Raw genomic sequence first — 13,202 nt, 5'->3', positions numbered from 1 at the left:
CTCTTGCAACAGCAGCGTTTCCAACTCCGCGGTACCTTCCAAGAGTCAGCTTGGGAGCCTGCAAGAACCCTAGCTTATCCTTTCTGTAGCACACCATCCTCCTGGGACTTATAGTCCCATGCAGTTCTTCACCTAATAGAGGCCCACTCCTGGGGATTAGATCCCCCACAGTTCCAAGGGGCTGCCAGCAGTCTTTCAGAGTTCCCAGGCTGCCCTGCAGCCAATCACAGTTTCCTCTGTATACTATACATTGGGACAGGCTCTCGTCTAGTGGCCCACCCTGGCTGCAACTGCAGCCCTATCACAGTAACTTTGTCCTCTGTTTTTCTTGTTTCATTTCCCCCTCATATATAATCAGTAGCTTCTTGTTTAATAACTCAGCATATTAGGATATCCTTGTACAGGTGCCAGACTGGAGTCTACCTCTCCCGGGAACAGACACTCCTTCATTCACATGTGGCCAGGAAGAGGTAACAGATGCTGTCTGAAGTGTCACAGCCCAGTTTAAGGCTAGGTTCACACCTATGCAATTTACATTTGATCCGTTTCTGCAGTGCGTTTTGCTGTGGATTTGTGTTTTTGCACATGTGTTCTTGACGCGTATATGCCGCATTGTTGATGTGTTTTGCGTTTTTTTTTCCTTGTTGCTAGGCAGAATCACAAAGGTGGCAAAATGCATCAAAAACGCACTACATGTTTTTCTGCAGTGTTTCCATTGAAGTCTATAGAACCAAAAATGCAACAAAGTTTGCTGAGCGCTGTACATTATAGTGGGGGACAGTACATGAGACAACACAGTAACAATGCAATACACAAGGGGTTCGAGGGCCCTGCTCCTTGGAGCTTACAATCTAGGATTGTGCAGTCATAGTGCCAGAATCCAAAAGCGTCACACCTAAAAATTAACTGAATTTATTGCATGTTCTGGAAAAAGAGAACTGTCACAAGGCTTTCTAAAATTTGATGCAGAACACAAGAAAAGTTTAACAAATGCTTTATTGAATTACCCCCAATTTTTCCTGTGGTGACTAGCCCTGGCCTACAAATTCCAGCTGCTTGTAATTAGTAAGTGGGATCACCTATCTTAGTGACTATAGTCAATAGCAAATAGTTGGGCACAGGAGGCAGGAAGGGGAAGGGAGACCAAGCCAGCAGCCATGGAAGATAGCTACTGTCTCCTTGTCAGAGCACGGCAGTTTTCTGGGACCTAGGACACACTGCAACACATAAAAAATCATATGCATGTCAACTACACTATGTAATTTTCAGTCATGTATGGTCATATTGATCTAAAATAACTTCACAATAAAGTTACATTGTTGTTATACTAGGCTCTTTTACATACTTGGGAATATCAGTAGGAACCCTTTTGTATGGTTTTGTAACGTTTTCTGTTCTTTCGCAGCATTATTTTGAAAATCATGTCATTCCATGTGTTAATTTGAACACACTAAAAGATCTCTGCAAACAGTACTGCACCGATATTTAGACCTGTCATATTTTACTTTAGCTGCTTGGGCTTTCATTATCGCCTGATGGGCTTTGGGAAGGTTCTTTTCATATTCTAATGACACATGCCAATAAGGAGGCACAAGGAGGCAGCAATCTGTAACAATGAGCGTTGAATTGATCTTCTACCAGTGCATTCAATTAAAACATGGTCCAGCTGATGCCCAGAATCTCTTGCACAGAAATCTCAGGTCAAAGGAAATTAACCTCTGTCTGACAGTCTATTGGACAGGAAATTTATATGCAGGCGCTATACACAGATAAATGTTTATATGTAATTTTTATAGTATTGAGGCCATCAAAGACACAGAAGTGGCCACACAAAGGCCTTTGTTGCTTTTCCTGCACACAGCAGACTCTAGTTTGCTACATGCAGTGTAGGGACACATATGGATCCCAGAGTAGCCTTACTTGCCTTTTTTGGAAATCGTCCTCCACAATTGCATGATTCAACAGCAGAGCTGTCTTCATTAAACACAACTATGTATGGGCCTAGTGGGGCACTTGTATAGGAACGTAACATTTGTTTTCTCCAATAGAAATTACCAAAAATATGTAATTATTCATAAGGGCATACTATAATTTGCAGGGCCTTGTAGAAAATTACACCTCCTGTCTTTGACCTATGTGTTGCACCTAGCACTTTGTGACCTTAATATTTGGCAGGTTTATCCTTGGTGATCTGTGGTCTGTATTGCCCCCAAGTTATACTGCTGGTCTGCGTTGACCTATGCATCCCTCTGTTTTCATCTCTTTCATATTGATGGTAAGTGGAAAGACCCTGTTAATAAATGTTCCATTTTATTGGTGGTCAATGACTTTCACTTATTGCCATATTGGTGTCCTAATGTGAAGGCAGGCTGGCAATAGTGCTAACAAAGTAGCTCTTTAGCAGTGCTGTCTAAACTTTCTAATAAGGTCAAATCAAAGAAGGCTTCCATGAATCTCCTCTAGATATCTCCTGGAACCACACTACACTTAATCCAGGGCAAAGTAGTCTACTCTTTTCCAGTTGGTCCAGCTAGATGGCAGGATGGGAACTGATGAGTAAACACATCAAAAATCAGTTCTCCAAACCTGGATTCCAATTAAAGACTGATGAAGAATATCAGTGCTTTGACTTAGGCACTTGTTGGCCAGTTTCTAACAAGATAATCCAAAATACTTGGCACATGGCAGGATCAAGGTGCAAAAACCTTTATTAAGGTACTGGGTGAAAATACATGTTTGCAGACCCACATTGCTAAGGTCAGCTTTGACTAGGTCTGCATACATAATTTTTAACCCAGTACCTTAATAACGTTTTTTATGCATTGAGATCCTGCCATGTGCTGACTATTTTGGATTATAACAGATGAGTAAAGTAACAATACCATCATACAGAAATTAAAATTAAATTTTAAATACTATGTTTGAGACATCTACTTGAAGAGATGTCTTTCCTTATACAGATTATTCAGCTACGGATTGTCTCATAAAGCCCAATGCAGCTTGAATGTTATGCTTTTCCAATGCTTTACAGCTGCTCACATTATGTGCTTGGTCCTCTTCCTCTCCTGATGTTTTTCCTTGGTAGATGGTACAGTCCTGGAGATGCGAAGAGCAGTGCCAGCATAATGACATGGGCATCTTGTACAAGGAAAGGCTTCTCTACATAAGGAACAAATATTGAACAATATTTTGATCAGCTAATTTACTGCATATAATGCTACATTCACATTTGTGTGACTTGTCATGTGACTTTGGACACATAAAGTTGCATGACAAGTCGCAGCCCATGTATTTCAATGGAAGCTGTTCAAATCTATGAGACTTAAAATCGTAGCAACTTTACAAAGGTTTAGCAACTTTCATGCAACTTGAGTGCCATGGACTGAAATGTAAACTCTCAAAAGTTGCATGAAAGTCACGTCTTAATGTGATCATTGCAATAGTTGTGCAACAGTCAAAGCCAAAGTTGCAACCAAGTTGCACCCACTTTGCAAAGTGCCCAGTCTATTTGCCTTTAGTAAATCAACCTCATTGTCTTTGCTACCAAACACAACAACTCTAACAGCATAGTCCCACTGTTTTTTAAAGAGATACCACCTCAGATCCATGCGGAGAAAGTTCGTGAATTGAGACTTCTATGTACTGTTCATGTCCCTCATGAGCAAGTGGGCTTTACTCAAAGTTATGCTTTAGAGATTTTATTTTATTATACATGTAGAATTCTCCCCTAATTTTTTTTGCTTCAGCTACGCTTTTGTGAGAGAATCTGAAATAACTTTCAAGACATCTAAGCATGCAGCCAGGAGTGACCTTGGTTGCCAGGCAGCCAATTGACATGTGGTCTAACCTTATCTCCTAACAATACAAAAGTAATTTTCCACTATAGAATAAACTGAGAATACTTTCTACCATCACTGTGTGTGTGAATTGTCCCTGTGTACACAGCATTGCATATATTTCAGATATATTTTTTTATTTTTTTATACATCAGACAGCTAATAACATCAACACTCAGTATGATGAGAAGTTGATATAAAATCCCGTGTTTTTAAAAAATGATGAAACCTGCTGATCTGGACCTTCCATTAACCAGTTGTTTTTTTTGTACTGAAAACTCACTCTAGAGATAAACAAAAAAGTGATTAGTTTACGTGATCAGTGATCACTGTACTAGCAGTGTCATGAGTTGATTTTAGTGATATATCCCCATGGGCCAGGTTTAGGCCTCGTGTACCCTGCTGGTCCTAGACGTGAGTTTAGGAGTTTTGGGCATTTTTTTTTGCCAAAGCCCCTGAACTCAACTCAAAACAGCCTATGTGTCCATGTACACAAAGGCTTTTACTGGAGTTTAGGGGCAGTTAAACATTTCTCTTCTGAACGCAGAATAATCACGTTCGGGGGAGGAATGTTTTGACACAAAAAAGCTGAACATGGCAAGAACACGTGTAAACGCAGCTAAACGCTAGCCACATTTAGCGCTTGGGCATTTATCCCTGTCAATGGAAAATACTCTGGCCAATCAAATAAATAAACATCCAAGCGCTAAACGCAGCTAAACATGGTACCGCATTTACACACGTCTTTGCCGCTTTTAGTGTTTTTCTGCTGCCAGGAGAGTATAACGACTGGGTGAGTCATTTGTACATGAGGTCTTACCAGGCTTCGTCCATGTCTGTGACTGTGCTGGCACACTTCTGTATATCAAAAATAAATAATTATTGTTAATTTGACTTTCTACCTTTGCCTGAAATGTGATAAAAAGACAATAAAAGGACAGCCTTCAACTCCCTTCAAATTTTGTCACCCTAGGCTAGGACTCAAATTATCCTGGTGTCACTTGACCTTACATGATCCTTTGAATATTCGTATAAGGAATCCAACAGGGAGAGGGTGACAACTGCAGTGAACGCTCCTTCCTTCATACCCCTAAAATGCAATAATAATATTGTAATATATCCCCACAGGATGTCTACAAATACAGTGTTCAGGCAGATGGGACACCTGGGTTTTCTATAGCCATGAGAATGTTAGTGATGATGAGGTAGAGAGATGTGGTAAATAAAGAACTGAGACACAAGGGGTTAGTGAGAACAAGACCGCAGGCAAAGCTGGCTTTAAATTGGACTTCATACAGTGCAATTTCTTTGAAGTCATCTTCAAAGCACAGATATAGTAAGGCGCTGATGCTGATTTCACAAGAAGACAAGTTTTCCCTTTGAAATTATGTGCACAAGGATACAGCATATTTTACAAATACAAATATTTTTGTTCCTGTGATATAGAAATTATATATATTTTAAGAGTGTTATAAATGCTGTATAATTAATGCATCATTTAAAGAAATGTAAATGTGGCCAGGATGTGGCTTCAGTAAAACAAAAATGTATCTTTTTTTTATGTCTTCCATCCATCAAGCAGCTACTAACCACTTCATGGCCTTCAGGGAAGGGATAATAATTAGCTTACTATCTCAATTATTAAAGATGATTTTACATTTTAAGAATATTTTTAATGTTTTTTAATTTGTATTATTTTTATATTGTATGAAGCATATATGTGTATGTTAGGTGCTAATTATAAGAAAATTAGGGTTGCACTAATATATCTGCAGCCAAAACATGAGCTGAAAATAGTGTTATTGGCATTTTGGCAAGTTACGTCTCATTGACTTTCCTGAAAAAACACCCCCTAGTGACTTCAATGCAAGATCTTGTCTCATAGACTTTCATGCAAAGTTGCATCCCCATTGACTTCAATGTAAAAACGCCGCCTAGTGACTTTAATTCAAGATCTTGTCTCGTAGACTTTCATGCAAAGTTGCGTCCCCATTGACTTCAATGCAGAAAACGCCGCCTAGTAACTTTAATGCAAAATCGTGCCTCATATATATTCATACAAAAACGCCCCCTAGCGACTTCAAAACAAAATTGCTTCTCATAGACATTCATGAAAACTTGCGCCCCCATTGACAACAATGCAAAAAATACCCCCTAGTGACTTCAATTCGCGTCTCATTTGATTCGATTTTCATGCAAAGTCATATCCCCATTGACGTGCAAAATCATGTCCCCAATTACTTCAATGAAAAAATGTCCACTAGTGACTTCAATGCAAATCATAGACTTTCATGCAAAGTTGTGCCCCATAAACTTTTTTTTCTCACAAACTTCCAACTGATGACACTGCATAATCTCACTAGAAAGGGCATTTTCTTTCTTCAACCAGACAGCTTCTATACAAAGTATTTATCTCCTTGGAAATGTTCATATTTATTGTCACAAAACACCAAATAACAAGTATTTTCTTTCAAAAGTGATACTCCAAGTATCAAAGTAAAAAAAAATCTTCAAATTTCCAAGGGGTTGAATACTTATTGCAGGAACTGTATTGTAGTGCAAATGAACTAATGGCATAGATGCTTAACGCAGTATTAAACTCTAAACCAAAAATGTAATATATTGCAGCTTACCGTAAACTCTAATGTAAAAACCCCCCCTAGTGACTTCAGTGCAGAATCGCCAGCCATATTAATTAAATTAAAAAAAAAATTCAAAACTGTCTATTTCGGTTTCAGTTTTCAGCCAAGTGCATCCTGAATTTTCAGTTTTGGCACCAGAATTTTTTTTTTGGTGCACCACTAATGAAATGTTGTGGGGTCCTTATATCAGGGTCCAAATTAGTTTTTTTCTTTCCCCGGTGCTTTTGCAAATAAATATCTTTTAAATCATTAAACGATGTCTATTGCTTTAGTAATGCTATATTTCTGTTAAGAAAAAAGTATTCCCCACCTTTATCAGGAATATTCACAGCTGTTCATAACATGAGGGAAGGTTTTTTTTAATACCAGGGAGATATCTACAAATTAGAGGGAAATGTAGGAAAATATAAATGGGTCCCCTCTGCTTTTGTAGCACTAGGCCCCTTGCATACCCGTTAACAGGCAAGTTACCACTGGTCCCCAGTGGCCTTATTTATATTCTCTCACCATTGTTAATCTTTTATGGCCTATGCAATCCTCTCCTATCACCCGTTTAATATTGCTAGTCAGTGAAAGGCTTCCTTTAATAAAATTTCCTTTAATAATGTCTTCAATAAAAATCTGCCTTTATATTGGTAGTCAGTTAGTCAAAAGACCCAAAGTCTGCTTTAGATTGTCAGGCAGTAAAAACACTATCCTAAAACCTTCTTTTCATTGGTGGTTATTGTCAAGGTCCTCCTAAGGTCTCCTTTATGTTGGTGGCCAGTCAGTGGAAAGACTCTCTCAAAGCTTCCTTTTTATAGGTGACAAGTCAGTGGATAGGGCCTCATAAGGCAGGATATTGGTGGTTTCTGGTACTTATCTTGAGGTGTGGTAGCAAACTGGCAGCCGTGATGCTAGCAGAGCTGACCACAGAGTTTTAGATCTCTAAATGTTCTGCTCACATAAACCAGAACTATGCTGGCTTGGGCAGATACACAAAAAGATAGTCCATTCTTCGCTAGCTTGAAGAGTAACTCCACTTGTGTTGATAAAAAAACATTCCCCTCTGGGCAATCAATGTACATTGCAAGGATTTTAACAAATTTTGTTGCAGATTCCTACCTTTTGTTATTCTGAAGAAATAGCTGTTTGTCTGTGTCCATGTGCTGAGTGAATCTGTATGGGAGTGGATTTATAATTATCAATCAGCTGCTGCACTAGCATGGCTCTAATCAGAAAAATGGCAGGGTCTACATCCCATTGAGTGTATGTCACCAAAAGTTTCATTTGTGTTGCAGGGGATGCCAAAATCTGACTTATATCTTGTGCAGACTTCTGGGAAAATCAGTAAGTCAATCACAAAAGCAGGAAGTGACATTTCTGGGGGGGCATTCTGTACACCTTCTGTGTACAGAATGCCTCCAGGTAGCCACGTCACATTGCAATTTACAGAAAATTACAGCACTGCAGTTTGAAAGGGAAAGGCCATTTTTATTAACTTCAATTACAAGATTATTTGTGTCACAATGGTATAGGCCAGGGGCATCAAACTGCAGCCCTCCAGCTGTTGCAGAACTACAAGTCCCATGAGGCATTGCAAGGCTGATGGTTACAAGCATGACTCTCAAAGGCAGATGAGGCTTGTAGTTCCGCAACAGCTGGAGGGCTGCAGTTTGACACCTATTATTATTATTATTTTTTTTTTAATTTGCTATTTTGTCCCCATGAAAGTGTTACCTTTTAATGCCAGAAATATAAACAATCAATGGTAAGTAGGGGCCAGATGAAACAAGCAGAAGGAAGATGTATTTTTAATCACTGTGTGGCACCTCTTACAAGATTACACTTCCACTCCTGAGCACCATAATGGCTACACAGGTCGCTTTAGTGGTAGTTGTGCTACAGATTTTTATTTCATTTTACAGCAGCATAAAAAAGATTGTAACACTGCCTTGTTATTCTTAGCTGGCAAGGAGATATTCTACAATAGAGTAAAAGTTATGGCCACCAAAACAGGATGTCATTTTAAATGATTCTTTAGGCAGCACTGGAAATGGACATCTAATTAAGTGTTCTTGCATGGCAAGACCACTTACTGTTATCTCACATATATATTCTTATTATTATAGCCAAAATTACCACCCTAACTCCTCCCACAGTTTTTACACTACAGTAATATACCAAAACGTGCGGATTGTTCCCGATTGGTGTGCTATTACTTTGTGGAACGTTTCGCCGAATGGTTAACGAAATATTGGCTTTTTGTGGTGAAATTGGTCTCATAGGAATGAATGGCGGAATGTTCAAAACTAGACTGGGAGCTGACAAAAGCTAGAGTGTGAGCTGAAAATCAGGACATGTTTTCTAAACTGCCATCACTCCCTCATTTTCAAGCCCACCTACACAAATCTTATATCAAAACGTTCAGCTATCCCTGCTGCCACCAAAAATGTCCACAGCTAAGCCATAGTCCTGATAGTTTTCACAATATGACAATTTGTTTGCAACTCGCACCCCCCATTGACATTAATTGCAACTGCACTCTAGCCACCTCAAATTTGAAGGGCAATTTCTAAACTGCGGCTGTGCCTTCATTTTTAATATTTCAGAGACATACTATGCATCACAATGTAGGTCTGGGTCTTGTGATTCTCACAATATAAAGCTCTTCGGTGTAGGATTTATAATTTTTAAACTACAACCGTTTGAAGATGGCAACCGCCAGTGAAGTGAGCAAGTTGGATCAGTTTGTTTTTAACCGCTCTTCTCTGCCCTTGCTGTAGAGTGAGTTGCCATAGGAACCCACTCCACCCAGTTACTCCGCCCACTCCAGTTGTAGACTACTGGTTGAGGCAAGAACACTTCACACAATTTCCCCAGAAATTCTAGCTTTTCTAGTTAAGTCTGCTTTCCAACTCCAGCTGGTGAATGGATGACATTGCCACTGATGCGTTTTGGGGAACTGTTCCCCTTCCTCAGAGCTCTGGGTACTACGATAGGTGCCTCTGCCATTTCTGAGCAGAGAAGTGTCAAGTTTACATGTTTTGCTTTAGCTTGTGCTAAAGCTATGCATGGGCTGTTTTTTATTTATAGCTTTGCCAACATACCGGAAAATGTGACAAATAATGTAACATAAAATGCATAAAGGTTTTATGTGCTTTCCATTGTCTGTTAATAAAGACAGTACTGTGTAGCCTAAACCACAGTAACTTTTTTTTAATCTGACCAAGCCAAAATGGAACATTGACCTCATATCTTATCTTTTAACTGAAGAATTCCACTGCACTAGATTGAATTTCAATTCAGGGCAATGTAGTGAACCCATACTTGGTCCAGTGGCTTGTTTTGTGGAGAACATGCAGGGCTGTGTTATAGCATACCTTATAAATTGTCAGACTGGTCACAGGATTATAAAGCAGGCAACTGCAGGAGTCATGCATGTATAGTTTATTTCCAGAGATCTCTAGGAGCACCACAATCTATGGTGCTTTATTACGCAAATTGTGACCAGATGTTGTGAGACCGTCTCCCACTACATGTGTAGCACTACCCCCTTAGGGGCCACTGGATTTAAATTGGGTTCTGCTATGCTCTGCACTGCCAGGCAACACGCATTTATCACACTTTGAACACTGGAGTCAGTAAACAGTCCTTGGGCTTGGTTTTGCGATTTTGAGGGGTTAAATTTGGATAGGGTCTAGGGGTATATGGGATGCCTGAGGAACTGCAAATTTGAGGACAACTCATTAGCAACTATGTACAAAGATTCAGATTAGCAATAGTCTTTTCTTGAAGAGTACCAAAGCTCTTTGGTGTACCTCCTCAGACCCCGGATGATTCCTCCTCTTCACCCAACTGCCTGGGGGTATCCCTGGGCAAGGGGGCCCAAGAGCTTTTAATTTAGAACAGTCCCAGATGAGAAACTAGTTGGGTCTTACACCTGACTGTCCTCTTCCCTTATCTGGCCCAGGGGGTGTAAATGTACTCACACTGTCCTCTCCTGTTAGCTTAATGGGTTGGTGGATGCCTTCAGGCCTTACGCTGGGCTGGCTTCTTCCCTGCTATACAGGGTGTTCTCTCCAGGAGACGTTGAGGCAGTGGAGATCCTATTCTCCAGTGACCTGCCTGTAGGTAGGCTCCCCTCCCGGGGGCCTCCCTTCAAGGCTCCACACTCCAGCCTTCCTCACTCCATCTTCCATCTGACACTGCACACCTCCCCCCAGGCTCTGCCACATTTGATGGTTGCCCTGGTCACTGTGCCCAGCCTTCTGACAGGGGATTGTCCAAATTCCCCCAAACATGCAGATCTGGGCCTCCTCCACCCCTTTTCCAGAAAGCTCTCAGATTTCTGGAAAGGTGGAATGGCTCCCGAAACCCTGACCTGTTAGAGCCTCCTAGCCTGTCATGGGGCAGCCTCACTCCCCAGGTGGGCTCATCCCCAGGCTGCTACTCAGCCTCTAACTAACAAAAAATCCTACCTAGCTAAGCTACAGTGTGTTACATATGTTTCACCTCCCTTTTGGCTAATAATTGTGATAGACAGTCTCATGCTCTTCTAAAAAGTTGTTTAGAAGACACAGGGGTTGATTTATTAAAGGCAAATAGACTGTGCACTTTGAAAAGTGCACAGTCTATTTGCCTTTAGTAAATCAACCCCATAGTCTGGCTTTAGGGCCATTTGATATTGTAATATATTTATAGATACCAAAGAAAGGCATTAGAACAAGGCAACATAGAGCACCATACCCCTAAATTTAAACCACAAAAACCCACACTGAGACAATTGTGAAGAATGTCATTGCTGCATGGGCGGATGGACAACTCATGGGGCCCCAGGGCAATAGGGGATCATGGGGCCTCTGTGTCCTTGCCCAAACTCAAAAAAGCCTATGAAAAAGGTACCAGGGGCATCTCACGGGGCCCCCTACTGACCCCGGGCCCTCGGGCAGTGCCTGAGTTTCCAAATGGTCAGTCCGCCCCTGCATTGCTGACTTCTGCATGAAATCCTAGTTGCTCTGCTGAATAGACTTCTGAATAGACTTCTGTCTTTACTCCAATCTTTCTACTTTACACACTTGTTTCAGGTCAGAGACCTCTAAAGTATTGAAACCACTGGATCCAAATAACAGCCAGGCAACCTATATTTTCAGAAGATCAGCATCGGAAGGCCTATATTTCTCTTATGACCAGTTTCATTTAATTAAGTCATTTTTTACGAGCCACCTGAGCACAAGTCAGCTTTGTCTGAGCGGTCAGGGTGATGGCAGCCTTTGGCAATTCTGTGCAATGTTGTTAAATTTCTAAACAATTTGTAAAGCATGCTGTTATATTGATTGGAAGTGATATTGTAACCAAACTAGACACTAGCATAGAGTGACGTCATACACTGCTTTTGTGAGAACACTTCTTCAGAGTGCTGACATGGCTTTTGGGTGTTTTATAGAAGTAACCTTTAGGTAGAATGGACTTAGAGCAGAGCCCTGCCATTGATTCACTTACCAAGGTCAGCTTTGCTTTCTCTACATCTCTTCTAATTGGTTCTGCATAATGAGAAGGAATTCAGACGGTAGATTAACCAATGAATGTGGTGTTCGGATGTGAACTCTTAATCAGATTGTTGGTGAGCTCACTACTATAAGAAATTCTCAGCATACTCATCACCCATTATATTTTATTCTCTGACTATTAGGGTTGCAGTATCCCAAATCTGACCAGCAGCATAGGATACTGTTTTCATGAAGGCCTGTTTATGAAGTTTAGGAAAAAGATTTTTCCTATTTTTTGTTCCCTAGTTTGAAAACAATTTATTTTAAGATTCATAGGATGATCATCAAAAGTGTTTGCTAGAAGCACAGTGTAAGGCCCCATTGATGTACTTTTTGGCATTCTTTGGGTATGTGTGAAAGCGTTTTGACAGTGTTTCAGGTTTAACGCACATTCAGTGAGCTTTTGCATGTTTTTCTTTTTTTAAAAAACATTTTTATTGAGAAAAGAAGCATTGTAATAACATGAACAGATTACATTCTGAGCATGTAGTGTACAAACCAATGCCAGTGTCCCCTGTCGGGGTAAAGATTATACATAGTTTCAACGCATAACAATGCAGAAAACAATGATAAGAGAAAAACAAAAAAACAGAAAAGAAAAAGGGGTGAACTGTTATCAATTGCGTACATGAATTAGCAAATCACCATATTTTCCCTTCAGATACAATTGTGTACGGAGCAAAGGAATCCTAGCACATTCCGTCGTGCATATTTTTCATGTGTTCCCAAGTATATTGGGGTCAATACACAAGACTCTGCCACAAAAAAGAGTTCAGGTACTTTTACTTCAGGTATATCAAGCTACACTATGCTCAGGTGTGAATGGGCACCACTGAATATAATGGAAATTCTAGTGTTGAGTGTTGAAGCACTTCTGGTGAAGCTTCAAATTGCTCAGGTGTGAATGTGGCCTTAAAGCAGTATCAGCCCTGGTTTACACTGAAGTGACTTGTCGTGCAATTTGACCCTATGATCGGTAGTGGAACTCTTCTAGTCAGTGCAACTCTGACAAAGTTTGAGTCACACCGATTTGAAAAGTAGTTCCTGCACTACTTTTGCCAATTTCTGGTGTGACTTGTATCGACATCTGTGATGAAGTTGCACAGATGTCTTCCATGTTGCACCTGAAGTTGTACTGACATCCGACATTGAAATTGTGTGACTTCAAGTGAAGTTGCACAATTTCAAAGTTGGAT

The 13,202-nt window shown here is 40.3% G+C and overlaps 1 protein-coding gene and 1 long non-coding RNA gene across 35 annotated transcripts in view; one reads left to right on the top strand and one right to left on the bottom strand.

The window, feature by feature from the left end:
* ANK3 (ankyrin 3) overlaps positions 1-13,202 on the top strand; it is an 818,082-nt gene that overhangs the window by 425,449 nt on the left and 379,431 nt on the right. The gene's annotated exons all lie outside the window — the stretch shown is intronic.
* The window catches only part of LOC149457739 (uncharacterized), a 245,107-nt gene that overhangs the window by 156,979 nt on the left and 74,926 nt on the right, over positions 1-13,202 (bottom strand). The window lies entirely within an intron of this gene.

Source organism: Staurois parvus, unplaced genomic scaffold (assembly GCF_062004578.1).
Source record: "Staurois parvus isolate SC_StPar_1 unplaced genomic scaffold, SC_StPar_1.0 ptg000303l, whole genome shotgun sequence".
Taxonomy (NCBI): domain Eukaryota; kingdom Metazoa; phylum Chordata; class Amphibia; order Anura; family Ranidae; genus Staurois; species Staurois parvus.
Note: the sequence above shows the minus strand (reverse complement) of the source record. Positions and strands in the feature narration are given on the sequence as shown.